General features: G+C 55.9%; 1 protein-coding gene across 4 annotated transcripts in view; it reads left to right on the top strand.

Annotated features, from left to right (window-relative positions):
- Nucleotides 1-201: 201 nt before the first annotated feature.
- The window catches only part of Rab27a (RAB27A, member RAS oncogene family), a 38,359-nt gene continuing 25,355 nt past the window's right edge, over nucleotides 202-13,205 (top strand). The window contains exon 1 of one of the 4 annotated variants that reach the window (XM_010609046.3): nucleotides 202-269. The gene's annotated coding sequence lies outside the window, so the exon portion shown is untranslated. Of the gene's footprint in view, nucleotides 270-520; nucleotides 684-2,416; nucleotides 2,525-2,552; nucleotides 2,742-13,205 lie in introns of those variants that run through there. The other 3 variants (XM_010609049.3, XM_033765261.1, XM_033765262.1) reach the window with 3 other exon arrangements.

Raw genomic sequence — 13,205 nt, 5'->3', positions numbered from 1 at the left:
GCTGTGTGCAGCACTATCTCTTCCTCCTGTTTTCCTGCCACAATGTCACCCACATCCCCGGTCCTTGCTGGGACCCTTGACCGCCGGCGGGGCCCTCTGCTTACCAAACAGCCTGGATGACGCCTGTAGTCGCTGCCGTCCAGAGGGCGGAGGAGAAGCCTGGGGCAGCCCCACGTGTCCCCTCCGCGGAGGCGGGGCCGGTGCTGAGGTGACAGCGAGGTCTGTCTGCCCTTGGTGACGGTGGCGGTGCAGCGGGACCCAAGGAGCAGGTGAGGCTGCCAGGCCGGGAGAGGCCCTTCCACTGAGGCGCACCATGGGAGGGCCTGGACTCCCCTTTGTTTCCCATGAGATTATTGCCTGCTTCCTGCCCTGCAGAGGACCAGGACGTTTACCCTGCAGACACTGCTCCCTTCCCGCCTGCCTGGGGCTGGAGGCAGCGGGCTCCTGAGCACCGCCGGGCCCCAGCTCTGCCACAGGGCACCGACCCAGAGGAGGTGCGGTGTGGGCATGGGAGGAGCCATGCGGCCTCCTGTGCGTGGCCCCTGCGGTTCCCCCGCGGCGGCTCCCACATCAGCTGCCTGTCAGGTGCAGACCCGCATCTAGCTGTCCAGGAAGCTTTTGTAATTACTTCTTAAAAACGTGCTTTTGGACAACGCCTGGGAAGGGCGTGAGAGAGCAAGGAAGTGAGTGGGCGCTGGCGAGGTGCCTCGTCTGTGTTCTGGCTTTGTTTTCGTTCCCTCCCTCCCGCCCCCCTGCTTTCCTTCCTCTCCGCGGTCTGCCTTCACTTAAATTTTGATACAGCATAATTAATTGACTTCTTTGTTGCTTCTGTTTGATGTCAAGTCCAAGCGCCTGAAGGTCGACCCCGTTTCCTTGTGACACTGAGGGCCTTTGGTCCCAGCTCCCGGCCTCCTCTCTGCGAGGGGCCCCTCAGTGTCCTGTGTTGTGTGAAGTGGGTGAGAACTGTTACCTCATCCCGGCTCTCTGGCTCTCTGCCGGCTGTGCCAGAGGCCCAGATGTGTGCTCTTTCTCAAGGTGGCCTCTGGCCGTTCTGGGTCCCCGTCCCTGTGAAATTTAAAATCAGCATCTCCGTTTCTGTTGCCTTGGTTTTAGAGGAGATGTCAGGATCTCTGGGAACCAGACTGTTGGCTTTTCTTCCCGAAGCCTGCTCTCCCCTCAGCCCCTCACAGTGAATGTCGGGGTCACTCTGCAGGCTGAGCCTGAGTCACCTCTGGTCCCCTCTTTCTCTCTCACTGTCCTAGCTCCCCTCTGCTCAAGGGTGATTTCCAGACCTCTTTGATTCCCCTCTGGCCGTGCCCTTCCCCCTCCCCTCCCCTCGTGGCCCCTGGAGCTTGCGTGGTCACCTTGGCAGGACACTGCCACCCCAGGCCACCAGGCTTCCTGGACTCAGGCCCTGTCTTGCTCCTGTGGCGTCCACAGCTCCCCGTGTGGCCTCTGAGGTGTGACAAGCACCAGGAGCCCTGTGTCTGGTGAATAGTGGACAAAGGGCTCAGCCTGCTGCTTCCTCTCCCCTCCTGGAGTGTCTGCAGATGACCAGCACCTTCCACTGCTCCTCTGTCAGCCGCGTCCTCTTCGGAAAGAGAGCGGTTCAGCAGACAGTAGGGTGAGGGCTTCCAGCCTCTCCCGAAATACAGCTGGGAGGGCCAGCAGTGTACTCAGTACTCCTGTGTTTTTGCCTCTTGCGCTGTTCTTAGGAGAGTGGAGTTGCTTGGAAATTTGAGAAAATAGAATTTAAAAAATATATGTATTTTTTATAGTACTGGAATTGAATGTAGAGCCTTTGTACGGAGCTATGTCCCCAGCTCTTATTTAATTATTACTAATGTTTTAAAATTTTGAGACAGGGTCCAAGTTGCCCATACTGGGCTCAAACTTGGAATCCTACCTCAGCCTCCCAGAGGACTGGTATTACAGGCTTGCTCCACCACAGCCTGCTGGAAATTATCTTCTTGAATGTTTGGCATATAGTCAATTAATCTTGCTGTGGCTTCTAACAGAAATTGCCAATTCTTGGTGTTTCATTAGGTAACCACCTGATACTATAACCTTTTCTGTGTCTAGTTGTAATAGCCCAGAAACAGAACAAGCTTCAGCTTACTTGTGAGTCTTATTTAAGGAGATGCCTCAGACAAAAGCCAAGTGTTCAGTAGACTTGCTGGACACAGTGCACAGACCCACACGGTGTCCATGAGGGTCTCTGAGGACGGTGGCCTGGCAAGGACGTGGGCACCAATGTCCCGCTGTGTCTGCCTGCTGGCCGTCTCTGTGCAAGTGGGGTCTGTCTGCAGGGCTCTGCTGCCCCTGCCTATGCCGGACGGCAGGCTGGGGGCCGCTTCCTTCCTCCCACCGGCCCCGGCCCGCCCAGGTTTGCTGCGCCCGTGTCTGCTCCCCGCCCTGGCAGGAAATGGAGCTCAGGCGTCGCTTCCTCTGCTGACTCCTTGCAGACTCGCGCTCTGCGCTGGCGCTGGGGACAGAGGGTCTGCGGCTGGCTTCATGTCTGCAGGTGAGGGGAGTGGGTGCTGCGCTGGCCTCTGTCCTCACGGGGAGCTGGTGACGCCCAGTCCCACTTCCAGCCAGGTAGGCCTGCGGCCTCACTGAGAAGGAGGGGACAGTCCTGCTCGCCTCGGACCGTCCTTCTGTGTGGCCCTGGGCCTGTGTGGTGGGCTGGTGCGCTGCCACGTTTAACAACAGAAAGTTAAATTTGCGTTTCAGATGAACAGGTGCGTTTGTTCCTTCCCCGTATACATGCATACGTTTGGGACAGACTAGGTTGCTCTATTTATGCAGAATGCAGGCTGGCCTGCGTGTTGGACCTGCCAGCCTGGATCTGTGGCCGGGGTGTGTGCCCTGGTGGCCCCAGGGCAGAGGTCTGAGCAGTCAGTGCCACTCTGGGCGCTGGCCCTCGGGTCCTCGCTCTGGAGCGCGAGTGCTGCCTCCTGTGCCTGCTGTCACCCACCTGGCTGCCCGAGCTGCACCCCTGAGAGCCCCGAGAGCCTCCTGCTGTGGCTGCTTCCTTCCTGTTTGGGCCTTGTTGGTATTTCTCGTCCTCCGGGTTTACTGTGAGGTTCATCTTATGAACGGTTCCACGGCTGCATCGTTCTGATTCCCTCCCACACCCACGCGTGCAGAGCTCCCACGGAGCCTCTGCATTGTCAGAGTCAAGCTGAGGCCGGGGCAGCAGACAGGCATGTGGTCAGGCCTGTTGGAGAGGTGTCTGCTTATTTACTTAGTCATTCATTTGTGATCCTGGGGATTGAACTTGGACCTTCACATTGAGCTGCACCTCCAGGCCATTTCAGAAGAGTCTCACTAATTGCTAAGTTGTCCTTGCTGGGTTCAAACTTGAGATCTTCCTGCCTCAGCCTCCAAGAAGGCTGGGATTACAGTATATGTCACCATGCCTTGGTCCTTTTAAACATTTTATTTAAGGGCCCTTCACATGCTAAGCAAGCATTCTACCACTAAGCTACATTCCGGCTACCAGGTGTAATCTTTTTAAACACTGTTTTATTGTTGTTCTGAAATTATGTGTCCTTAAGAAAGCAGCCTTGAGAATTCACATTTGTTCTCTGATGGTCCCAGAAAGCCCTGTTCCGGGGCAGGACCATCTCTCACGGGAGCCTGGGGAATCTGTCGTTTGCTGAGCTCACCCTCTGCATGGTGGCTGCCAGGCGCCTGTACATGGCATAGGAGCAGGAGACTGACCAACGCAGTGCCCTGGTGTGGGCAATGCCAGAGACTGGCTTTGTCTCGTGTTCGCTTTGTTGCCTGAGGGTCCACGTGTGGCCCCCAGCCCGGGTCTGCTGTCACTTGCTGGTGTTGTGGATTCATTCCGAGCCGCCCACTGCAGGAGGGGACCACAGGGCAGGCGGCCAGGCAGCCTGGGAGGGAGGTGCTGTCCCTGCTGTCAGCTGACCCAGCTGTGTCACCCGGATGAGCCCAGGTCTCTTCCTTGCAAGCTGCACAGCGGGTCGGGGTCGGTAGGGCTCAGCCGTGCCTGCCCCAGCTGGCCAAAGAGGTGCCAGCTGGGTGCATGTGGGCCCTGCAGGTTTGCCAGTCGCAGGACCAGCCCTGGGCTAATGGCCTCAGCGCCGCTGTCTTCCTGGCTCCCTGACCCCAGTGAGGCCTGGCAGTGGGTCTGGCTCTGGCTGACCACAGGGGTGAGGCTCACGGCAGAGCTGCCCTCATCATTCCCAGGAGCCAGTCAGGCCACTGAGGGGCACGGGCCTGGCGGTTCTGGTGTACGGAGGAGAGAGGACTGCGGTTCCCTTGGCGATGCCCTTCGCTGTGGGCCGGGGCGTCACCAGGTTCAGCCGAGCCCTCTGCCGTGAGGCCCTGGGGACTCGCATGCCACATGGTCTGGCCCTCACATCTGAGGCCCCCACATCCGAGGCCCCCACGGAGCCCCCAGTCTGCTGCTCCTGCTGGTGCCACTTGTGAGGTTGGGAATCTGAAGCTGTGTCTTTCAACTGCTCAAAGGAAGTGATTTTCACTTATTTATTTATTTGGTACTGGAGGTTGAATCCAGGGCCTTTTCTCTCAGCTACACCCCTATCCCTTTTGTAAATGGTATTTTTAATTTTGAAACAGGATTTTGTCAAGTGCTAAATTGCTCAGGCTGGGTTTGAACTTGGAACCCTCCTGCTTCAGCCTTCCACCACACCTGGCAGAGGTGGACCCCCCACCCCGTACCGGGAATTGCAGGCGTGTTGCCACTGGGCCAAATCCCTGCCCAGGAGTGACTTAGAGGAACGTTCCCTGAGGGCCACTGTCTTCCCTGAGTCCCTCTCAAGTGGAGGACAATCCTACGACGAGCAAGGACCTTGTGGCGATGCAGCCACAGTGATTTCGCCCCATGCTGCAAGCCTGCAGGGCGCTTTCTGGCCCCCACAGTGGGACCTCAGTCACAGTTCGGGGCCAGGAGGCGGCCGCATGCATGGTGGACATGGCACTCGCTGCTGTCTGGCTTCTCTGCTGCGTTCCAAGCTGGTTCCCTCCTCCTGTCTCTGTGTCCCGTGTCCCTCTCTGTCTCGGCGGGGGCAGGACTTTGTGGAGCACTTGGCACGCAGCCCGGGGCACGGGGGTGCAGACAGGAGTGGTGGTGGTGGGCCCTTCACAGACAGATGCGCCCATCCGTGTTTCCTCACGGAGCCGGGTGCGTCCTGCTGCCCTGCGGACGACTCTTGTTCCTGTCAGGACGGGCGGGTGGATGCACAGACTCCACAGGGAGTGGACGGGAGGCCTTTGCTCTGAGCACAGGGCTGCAGGGAGCCCCGGGGTTACTGCGTGGATCACACAGACTTGGGTGAAGCACAGGCCATGGTGGCGCAGGTATCCCCTGGGGTCCCCTAGGTTTCGGGTGTGCAGCTGGCCTTGACCAATGCCGCTGTGGGGAAGGCAGGCACCCGCAGGCCGGCCTCTGCCTCAGGAGGGTAAACTGAGTCTGGAGCCGCCTTGGGTGCCAGGGGCTCTGGTGTATGGCGCTCCTGCGAGGTCTGAGCGGGCAGCCGGCAGGCATCCCTGTGGGGCAGTCAGATGGACCACGTGGACCAGGGATGCCGAGTCGCGTGGAGTGCCACGACCTGGACAGGGTGCTCCAGCAGCACTGGCAGAAATGGGGTTCTCAGCCGCCCCAGACCCTGGGCTCTGTTACCCCGGTCCTGGTGAGGCCGCATGGAGAGGGACTGGAACGCCGCCGTCTGCCTTCCTCTGTGACGCCCCGTGGGGTGTGGGGACTTGACTTGGCGCCACTGGACAGCGCCCCCGTCGTGCCTGCCGGACAGCCGCCCTGCCATTCCTGGTGGGGCTGGAGGGTCGAATTCGGTCTCCTTGGGGTGTCGCTCGGGAGCCTCCTGTGGGAGCTGGAAGCCCAGCCTCCCTCGTGCTGGGAGTTCACCTTGGGCAGCTGTGTGAGCCCGGGGGCTCTGAGGCTCCAGCCCTGGCAGGCACGGGTGGGTACACCGGGGAGAAGGAGGAGGTCTCGGGCCCTGCGCTGAGCCGGCCTGCTGGACTCCTCTCCGGCACTCCGCCCTCCCCACCGGCTGGTGACAGCGTGGCGAAGCCCTGAGCTTTCAGGGCAGAGTTGACCCCTGTAGAGAGCAGCACAGGGCTGATCCGGTGCCGCCGTCATCGCAGAGGAGGATGTGGGCCCCGAGTCGAAGGTGAGTGCCGGGCATCGGGCCCGAGGTCTCCTGTGCGACAGACGTTCAGTCCTGTGCCTGGGTCTAGAACCAGCGACTGCAGCAGTGCACGTGGTGTGACACGCCATGGAGCCCGGCAGTCTTTTCTCTCTATTTAGTTATTTTTAATTTTCTGTGGTACTGGGAATTGAACCCAGGCTTTGAGACAGGGACTTGCTAACTCACTAAGTTGAACAGGCTGGGCTCAAACCTGGCAATATTCCCGCTTCAGCCTCCCAGAGTGTGAGCTCACAGGTGTGTGCCGTGTGCCTGGCTTGTATTTTAAAATATGTCTTAGTGCCCAAAACAAAGAGTGCAGACAAAGACAGAAAAACAATTCACCGCAGCAAACATCTTGCCTTCCCAGCCCACAGCTGAGCCCTCGGCCCTGTGAGGTGGACGCCGTCCTTTCCTGGTCACACTTGGGGGCAGGAGGCCCGGCCATGCTGCCGGGGTCCCCGGCCAGGACCCTGCATGCAGTGCCTTAGGTTTGTGGCCGGGAAGGCTTCGAGGACCCCATCTCTATGGCCACAGCTGGGGTGCTGAGCCTGTTCCAGCAGGTCTGACACAGCCTCAAATGCCTTCAACTATCTTCTGGGTGCAGAAGGGAGAACACAGCTCTGTGTTCTTCCCTCCCCACAGAGCTGCCCGGTTTTAATTAGATGATGGTCCTTCTCCTTGTCCCCCACAGGGCAGAATCCCTGCCATTTTCCCACTGCCTGGAGGCTGCGCAGCCCCGAGTTCCCCTCTGGGACAAAGCTGCTCAGGCTGGCTAGGGCCGGCTGAGGCCAAACTCCTCCCTCCCTCCCCTGCTCCGTCCCTCCGCTCTTTCCCTCTCCCTTCCATGTTCCCACTGAATAATATCTCTTTCTAGTTTCCTTTACTTTATATTGAGACAGGGACTCCCCACATCCCACGAGCTGGCCTTGAACTTGTGATTCTTCCGACTCAGCCTCTTGAGTAGCTGGCATTACTGACGTGCAGTACCACGCCCAGCAATAATGTCTTAATTTTAAGAAATCACTTTGAGGGAGGGAGTTGAAATGTTGTATACATGTACCGACCCCACGATGAATGCCATCATACTGTACTGCGAATGTGGGCCAAAACCCACGTTATTGACCTATGGAAAAACCACTTTGCGATGTGGTTGACGTAAAAAGCTGCGTGCTTTTCATAGGTACAACTCAACGAGCCTGGAGGTGACATAGCCATCACCTCCCGGAATGTCCTCCTGCCCTGCTGCGGTTCTGTCCTTGCGGCAGGAGCCTGTGGTGTGGGCTCTGCCTTCCCACAGTCGGTGGGCCCCTGTGCCACTGCTGCGGCTGCATCTTCAGAGCCGCTCACCCTGCAGAACGAAGCTGGCTCCTGTCCTGTCACCCCTTCCCTCCTCACCAAGAGCCACCACTCTCCTGGTCCTGTGAGCGCCACAGCTTCTGGTCCTCACGGGGGCCACAGCCTCCTCCTTGTCTGCCTGCTGTACTCCGTCCCTCGGTCCAGGCAGCCGTGCGTGGCCGAGTCCCTCCCGCTCCCGAGTCTTGGCGGCCACGAGCGCCAGGGCCACCTCGTCTATAGCGCCCTCCTGGAGCGTAGCTGTGGGCGTGGGGTGGGCTCTGAGCTTCCGATGGAGATCCCACCGGACGCATATCCACCAGCAGGATCGGTGGGTGGGCCCTGCCCTATTTGCTTTTAGCATCTGATGATTCTCCGTGCTGCTTTCCAGTGGGTGCACCGGTTTGAATCCCGCCCCAGTGTCCAAGCGTCCCTGTCTCCGGATCCTGGCAGCGCTGAGCTCTCCTTCCGTGGTTCACGGAGCAGAGGCCTCCTCGGGGTGTGGGACAGTAGCTGGCCATGCCTGGATGTGCGCCCCCTGGTCATCTCCCTGCACTGAGCAGTTTCGCGCACACTCGGGCATCCGGCTGTCTTGCAGGCCCCCGTGAAGTCGTGATCCACCGGAGTTTTCTCTCATCACGTGCATGTCGCATAAGGCACTGCCCTCCTCTTGGTGTGCTCTTGGCCGCTCACTGAAGAGTAGCAGTTTTGGGTCTCCCATGACTCTGTCTCACACTGTCTTAATTACTGTTGTTTGTGATACAGTCTCAGATGAAGAAGTACGATGCCTTCTTTCACTTTGGTCTTCTTGCTCAAAATTTCATTGGGATCTTTTATGGAGCCACATGAATTGCAGGATTTCTTCTGTGAAAGAAATTACATTAACTGTGTAGATCACCTTGAGTAGTATGGATATTTTTAACAGTGTCCCTTCTTCCAGTCCACAGATATGGGATACCTTTCGGTTTACTTATTTCTAGGTTTTTTTCATCAATATTTTATGCTTTAGTGTACAGGATCTTTCACTTCCTTGATTAAGTTTAAACCTAAATATTTTGTTTTCTCTCTCTCTCCCTCCCCCTCTTCCCTCTCTCTTTCTGGATAGGGTCTTGCTATGTAGCCCATCCAAGCTGGCCTCAAACTCACAGCATTCCTCCTGCCTCAGCCTCCTGACTGCTGGATAACAGGCACGTGTCACCACACCTGGCTAGTTTTTATTCTTTTTGACACTATTATAAATAGGATTGTAGTCTTAATTTCCCTTTTGGATAGTTCATTGTATAATGATTTTTGTATGTTGACTTTTTGTCCTGCAATTTTATTAAAATCACTTAGTAGTTCTGAATCTTTTTTGTAGGGCCTTTAGGGTTTTCTATGATGGTGACAATCCACTTTTTTATTAGGGGCCTTTTATTTTGTTTGTGTCATCGCTCTGGCTCTAGTGTCCAAGACTGTATTCGAGGAAGTGGTCAGCATGGTCACTCTAGCTTTATCTCTAGTCTAGAAAAGTTTCCAACTTTTCACCATGACTGTGATGTTAATTACAGGCCTATCATAGAAGGCTTTTACTATGTTGGAATGTTCTGACACACAGGGAGGCAGCGGAATGGAAGGAAAATAACAAATTTACTCCTTGACGAGGGTCGATGACACATAAACAGTGCCTTGGATCAGTGGCACACTGGGTTACAACTTCTCCTTTTACAGGGCTTACAGCCTCAACTTCATTTGGGTGGTCACATTTCATTCTCACAGCTCACATCATGGTCACAAGACAGTTAGCTTTAACCCGGACGTAACAGTTCTTGGCTGTTGGGGAGTTTACCTTAAGATTCCTCTAGCTCTCTATTGTAGTGCACAGGAAGCGGTGGTCAAGGTCAGGGACGAGGCCAGATGACCCACTTCATGGTCAGTGCCTCCAGTGTCTGTTAATTTTGACCTAAACAAAGCAGAGTGCTGTTCGAGATGGCAAAAGTCATTTTACATTTTCCTAACATTTTGTAAGTTTTTAGATTATTTATAAAAGTTCTCTGTATCAGAGGAAACTTCTCTATGCCTCATTTGTTGAGGTTTTTTAAAAATGAATGTGTGTTGAGCTCTGTCAATAGCCTTTTCTTGCTCTATTGAGATGACTTTGTGCTTTTAAATTTCCATCTTGTTAGTGTGATCATCATGTTACTGCTGTGTGTAAGCGGAGCCATCCTCGTATTCCAGGGACGAATCCCACTTAGTCGTGGCGAGTTCCTCCTCGAGGGCAGGGAGTCTGGTTTCCTGGTGTTTTGTTGAGGCCTCTGCGTCTGTGTCCATCAGGGTGTGGCCTGGGATTCTTTTCTGTGTCCTTATCTGTCCTAAAGATGGCGCTGACCCCCCTGAAATGGCTGGCACTGTCCCATCCTCTGCCGTTGCTTTGGGGAGTTTGAGAAAGATTTGCCACGAGAGCTTCGGGAGTCTTGGGAGGCGCGCATCAGCCAAGCTCGCTCCTCCTGGCTTCTCCCTGCGGAGTGGTTTACTGATTCAAGCTTTGAATTTTCAGGCTGCTCCGGTTTTCGCTTTCTTCTGTCACAGTCTTATTTGTCCCCTTCTTGTAGGCTATGGAACTGATGACAGCATCTCCTTCTGTCTCTTGTATTTCTGACGTCTCCTCTTTCATTGATGACTCCACTGGCTTGAGTCTTCTGTCCTTTTTTCTTAGTCCAAGTAAAGTTTTGCCATTTCTGTTTACCTTTTTAAAAAACAACTCTTAGTTTCACTGAGGTGTTCTCTATTATTTTTCCAGTCTCTGTTTCCTTCATTTCTCCTCTAACTTTTATTATTTCCTGTCTTCTAACTTGGACAGTTTTGTTTTTATTTTTTCTAGCTCCTTGAGTTATGGAGTTAAGGTGTTTTCTTTGAGATGTTTCTTTTTTCCTTGATGTAAGCATTTGTCACTATACGTTTCTACCTTTAAAGCTGCTTTTGCCACGTCCCATACATTTTGGTAGGTTTTGTTTCCATTTTCATGGTCCTGTGATATTTTAAATTTCCACTTTGATTTTCTTTGGCCTATGGTTGTCGAGGAGTGTGTCAATTTCCACTTATTGATGGATCTTCCATTTGCTTCTGTGTGGAGTTTGAGTTTCACAGCACTGCTTTGGAAAGGAGTGCGCATGATTCCAGGGCGGTTCTTTTGCTGAAATGCGCTGTGTGCCTGGAGAAGGCTCTGCTCATGCCTGCTAGGCCCTGTGTCCCGCAGTCCGTCCAAACCCATGTGCCCTTCCAGGTTCCCTTTGGAGGACCGGCCCCCGAGTCCCTGTGACTGTGCTGCTGCAGTTTGGGTGATATCCGCTGCATTCGTGCAGGTGCTGGGGAGCTGGCGTCTGCATTCACACCCGGGTCCTGGGCTGGCTGCACTCACGCTGTCTAATCTGACCCTTCTTTGCTTTGGGACTGTCTTCGCCTTCAAGACCATGCTGACCTGGGTGTGGCTCGCCAGCTCCCTTTCTGTCCCATTGGCGCGGGGTCTTTCTCTGCCCTCACTTTCAGACCATGTCTGCTTTGAAGTCTGAAGATTCACTGGTTGGCAGCAGGAGCTGGGCCTGAGTTCTGTGCTGTTTTTGTCCACAAGCCCGCTAGTGGAACAAAGATTCAGGGACTCGGACTGTGAGGGCAAGGTGCAGAATTGCCAAGCAGACTCAGGGAGGTTTCTGGAACACTTCTACTTTTAATAAGTTCCGGCAGCAGTTTATAAAGTTTTGAAAGAGGGATTGCCAAAGGGGAGTGATATGTTTGGCCTAACAGGATTGGTTACTGGAGTGTCCTTGGACGGGCGATGGAGGCGTCCAACTAGGGGGGCGGGCGAGGCCATGGCCGGACATAGACAGGCTCACCGCACGAGCCCGGCCTCTGCAGTGCGCTGGGAGACACGCGTGTGGTCGCTCGTCCCAGCCGGGCCTGGACCCGGCCTGCAGTTCTGTACTCACTCCCTCCCTCCCTCCAGTCGCGGCTCCCCGCTCTGCTCGCTCGCAGCCTCTGGTCTCCTCCTCCCCACTCTGGCACCGCCACTTCCACTCACCTGGACTTTGTCCCCGTCCGTTTGTGTCGGAAAGTCACAAAATCCCCCCAGTTGTGGCTTCAGAGGGGCTGGGAGGCGGCACGGCAGGGTGAGCTTGGCATCCAGAGGCTGGAGCCGTGTCCACCAGGCCCCACGCACAGCGCTGGGTGCGCAGATGGTCTTCACTGCGCTGGTAAACCGGGCTCTGGCTCTCAAGCCAGGAATGCCTGCTCCCTGAGCTCTCCCGGTGCTGTTAGAGACCAGGGTTCTGGCTCCTTGCATGCTGTATTCCACACTCCCTTGGTTCCAGCCCACGGAAGGTGGGAAGCTGTCACTGGAGCCTTTACTCCACTCCTGCCACTAGAGAAAGTTGACTCTGACAGTTCTGGGATAAGTTACTGCCTTTGCAGCCTGGACTCCATAGCAAAACCCTGTCTCAACAGTCAAACAGCACCCCAAACAGCCAAAGCAATAAAAACCACCTCATTTCCCCGCTGAATTATCCTCCAAATTCTGGAGATCGATGAGAGACAACACAGAGAAATACACAAGTTTTTTGTGATAATGCATTTTTCTTTTTTTGGCAGTACTGGGATTAAGCCTAGAGCCTTTGCACTGAACTACATTCCCAACCCTTTTTATTTTTTATTTTAATTTGAGACATGGTTTTGCTCAGTCTTGGAGTTGCCCAGCTTGGGCTCAGACTTGGTGATCCTCCTGCCTCAGCCTCCCAGAATGCCCTTACAGGCATGTGCCACTGTGCCTGGCTCCTTTCTTCCCTTTATATATCACGTCTACTCTACACATCTGAGTCAACATGACATGCACCAGGCTTTGTAGTTGTGCGGTGTCCTTGAGGCCGTCCGTGAGTTTGTGGGGGTCCAGGTTGGTCTTCAGGCACAGTGGGGCTGTGAGCAGTTGAGGCGGACTGGGGTGGGCAGTTGTGTCCCAGTGTCCCGGCAGGGATGGGGTGCAGACATCACAGGACCCCTGCCTGCCTCGGGGTGCTCATGAGCCCCAGGGCGACCCAGACACACCAGACGTCATGTGTGGCCGCTCTGGGCAAGGCCAGGCCCAGGTGTCACCAGCCCCACAGTGAAGAGTGGCCGTCCCCACTTGGTGGGCTCTGGGCAGGGCTCTCGGGCGCTGTGGCCGGGCCGCGTGTGCTCTTCTGACTGTCCTTAGGCCCCGGGGAGCTGAGGATCGCTCTGGGTGGGCGTCAGCACCCGGCAGAGGGGTGCGTTTCACACCTGCTGCGGAGGGTGGAGGAAGGGCCAAGTTTGGGGTCAGAAACGAATCAATGGCTCATCGGAATCAGCCAGACGGAAGTGCTGAGGGGCTGCCAGGAGGGAGGGACGAGCTGGGCGCACAGTGGCCCGCTTCCGGCCGGGAGGGACTGCAGATGGCTGGCACCTGGGAAGCAGCTGCCTTGACTCTGGGGCCCCTCCGAAGGGTGCTCAGGACAGCAAGAGCCGGGGTCTCCGGACCTGGCCGGGGAGCGTGGCATCCAGTGCTGGAAGAGGTTAAGGAGCGGCCGGCCGAGCTGCGGCCGTCCCTTGACCACGTGTGGCCACATGACCTGCAGCTGAGGCTGGGAGGCCGGTCTGCGTGCAGGGCCGGGCGGCTGCTGGGCTCGGGAGTCT

Source organism: Fukomys damarensis, unplaced genomic scaffold (assembly GCF_012274545.1).
Source record: "Fukomys damarensis isolate Sample0158 unplaced genomic scaffold, DMR_v1.0_HiC HiC_scaffold_17, whole genome shotgun sequence".
NCBI lineage: Eukaryota > Metazoa > Chordata > Mammalia > Rodentia > Bathyergidae > Fukomys > Fukomys damarensis.
The sequence above is the reverse complement of the archived record's forward strand: the minus strand, read 5'-3'. Positions and strand labels throughout refer to the sequence as shown.